The 2,815-nt window shown below is 39.6% G+C and overlaps 1 pseudogene across 1 annotated transcript; it reads right to left on the bottom strand.

Moving 5' to 3' along the window:
• Positions 1 to 277: 277 nt before the first annotated feature.
• Positions 278 to 1,189, bottom strand: LOC309843946 (peroxiredoxin-1 pseudogene; annotated as a pseudogene). Its single transcript has one exon. The product of its transcript is annotated as a peroxiredoxin-1 pseudogene (transcript).
• Positions 1,190 to 2,815: the final 1,626 nt, after the last annotated feature.

The raw sequence follows: 2,815 nt of genomic DNA, 5'->3' as shown, positions 1-2,815 counted from the left end.
CAGAGATCCAAGTTGGCAGAGAGGCAGGCAGAGAGAGAGGAGGAAGCAGGCTCCCCACCCAGCAGAGAACCTGATGTGGGGCTCGATCCCAGGACCCTGAGATCATGACCTGAGCTGAAAGCAGAGGCATTAACCCACTGAGCCACCCAGGTGCCCCTAAATGATTTCTTATTTAATGATGCATTGTTATGCATAATCATGATTACAATATGTATTTACAAAATAAAGAATATTTTGCTTAGTTTCATAAGGAAGCTCTTGCTCCAATGCCAATATTTTTTTTTCTCAGTTCAAGTTTAATAGAAACAACAGAAGATCAGAAGTGTTGCCCTCCTACTGTACATCACAGTTGGCCTGCCCTGTAACACAGCTCAGGCCATTCTCTCCAGAGAAGGCAGGCTGGACTCCCCAACCCCTGCAGGAAAGGCCTGTCCCACATCTGCACAAAGTCTAAAGTCTTGTGTTTTAAGCATAACAATAGTACAAAAGAGATTTTGTTTTCATGGCCACCCACTACAGCCCAGCCCTAAAATGGCCCGGCGCTCACTTCTGCTTAGAGAAATACTCTTTGCTCTTCTGGACATCAGGCTTGATGGTATCACTGCCAGGCTTCCAGCCAGCTGGGCACACTTCCCCATGCTTGTCAGTAAACTGGAAGGCCTGAACCAGTCGCAGAGTCTCATCCACAGAGCGGCCAACAGGTAGGTCATTTACAGTGATCTGCCTAAGGATGCCTTTATCATCAATGATAAAGAGGCCCCTGAACGAGATGCCTTCATTAGCCTTTAAGACTCCATAGTCCTGAGCAATGGTACGCTTGGGGTCTGATACCAAGGGAATGTTCATGGGTCCCAGTCCTCCTTGTTTCTTGGGTGTGTTGATCCATGCCAGGTGACAGAAATGAGAATCCACAGAAGCACCAATCACTTGACAGTTGAGTTTCTTAAATTCTGCCCTGTCACTGAAAGCAATGATCTCCGTGGGACACACAAAGGTGAAGTCAAGAGGGTAAAAGAAGAACACAACATATTTTCCTTTGTAGTCAGATAGGCTGAGGTCTTTGAACTGGCCATCTGGCATAACAGCCGTGGCTTTGAAGTTGGGGGCAGGATGCCCAATTTTGGCATTTCCTGAAGACATCTTGCTATTGGCCGCTCTACAAACAAAAGCTCCGAAGACAAGGCAGGAAGAAGACGCCTCCAATGCCAATATTAAAGGAGCAAAAGCCAGAGGGTGTGGCTTTCATTAGGAGAAATGATATGTTGTTATATTACCTACTAGGACCACAATCCATGGAGTTTTAAAGGAGTTGGAAAGAATACTATACTAACATAATAATGAAAGTTATAACTATATTGACATAGCAAATAATTCTTTTACCATGGCTCAACTTCCTTAGAACTTTAAAGAAAAAAAAAAAAGTTTTCTTTAGAATAAAAAAGGAAAAAATTATTTCTCCTTACCCTGTTTTCTTGTCCTTGATTTTTATGTCTTTGGTTTCTACTCAGGTTCTGATGTATTTAGGGAAGTTTTTGCTGGGGTACACAGGAATGAGTTTGGAATGCCACATTCTCTGCCCAAGATGGGAACTCCACTGTGTGTAGTTTTACTCAATTTCTTATATAATCAAGGGGAACATGAACCTCTTCAAGTGTTCTTCCAAGAACCAAACAACAGTAGAACAGAATCTACTAATTTCCTTTCTAAGCCTCAGACCAAATCACAGAATAATGGAGTTCACAGCTAAACCTGTAACCATCCCTCAGAACAACATACTGCTTAAAATGAAACCTATGAGAAATTATACTAGTTACCAAGCATACTTAGATATAGCCTTAAGAAAAACATGTACTGGCAATAGGCCTCTGGGGGAATGTACTATGTAACCAGACCTATTTTGCCTTTCTTCTTATGTATCTACAAGACTCATGGTCAATGTGTAATCTACTCTGGCTTCTTTGTTGCCTGTTACTCATTTTCTAATAAATATGAGACTGAAGAGTTGTTTGGGGTGGCAGTCTTTTCTACTGTCATCCCCTGCTCCCATTCTCTTGAAACTGATTTGTTCGTACCTCATCCTTCTCCCATGCAGCATCAGGAGGTAGAAAAACCTATAACCAAGACTTTTCATCTAGAAAATAAAAATGTTTCACTCTGGGAATGGGAAGGAGGGACCGACTGGAAGGAAGCATGATCTGTAAAAACAATTTTTTTTTTCAACTTGAAATATATAGCTAAGATGGGGAATGAAGAAACAACGCCAAATCAAATTGTCACTCAACTTTTTTTTTGGTTAGCTACTTACAATATCAAAAAAGAAGCTCTGAAATAGAACCTAATTTAAAGATAGCAATGAACATGAGCTGTAAGGAATGGAAGAAGAGGAAAAAGGAAAAAGACTTCTAGCTCAAGATATGCTTTCAAATAAAAATTCTAAAGCATATAAGTGAAAAAAGGTCTTGTTAATAGGAAAATAATTTTAAAATTGGATATATATTTTGTCTGGCTGAAATTAAAATATGAGCAATGCCCAGAAAGTTAAATGTGCTTTAGATTCTGGAAGTGACAAATTAAGAAATGACATTAATAAAAAATGATAACATTGTCAACAATTATATAAAAGATACTATGTGCCAGACATTGTTTTGAGAGTTTTACTTATAAAAGCTCAATAAAAACCTTTGGAGGAAAATCATCATTTTGCAAATGCAAAAACTAAGACAAGGGAGATTTAAGTGATTTGGCCAATTCAACATGGTAAGTGATGGAGTTCAGCTTTGAACCCATGCAGTTTGATTCAGAAACTGGGGTCTTT

Source organism: Mustela nivalis (assembly GCF_964662115.1).
Source record: "Mustela nivalis genome assembly, chromosome: 11".
NCBI classification, from domain to species: domain Eukaryota; kingdom Metazoa; phylum Chordata; class Mammalia; order Carnivora; family Mustelidae; genus Mustela; species Mustela nivalis.
Note: the sequence above shows the minus strand (reverse complement) of the source record. Positions and strands in the feature narration are given on the sequence as shown.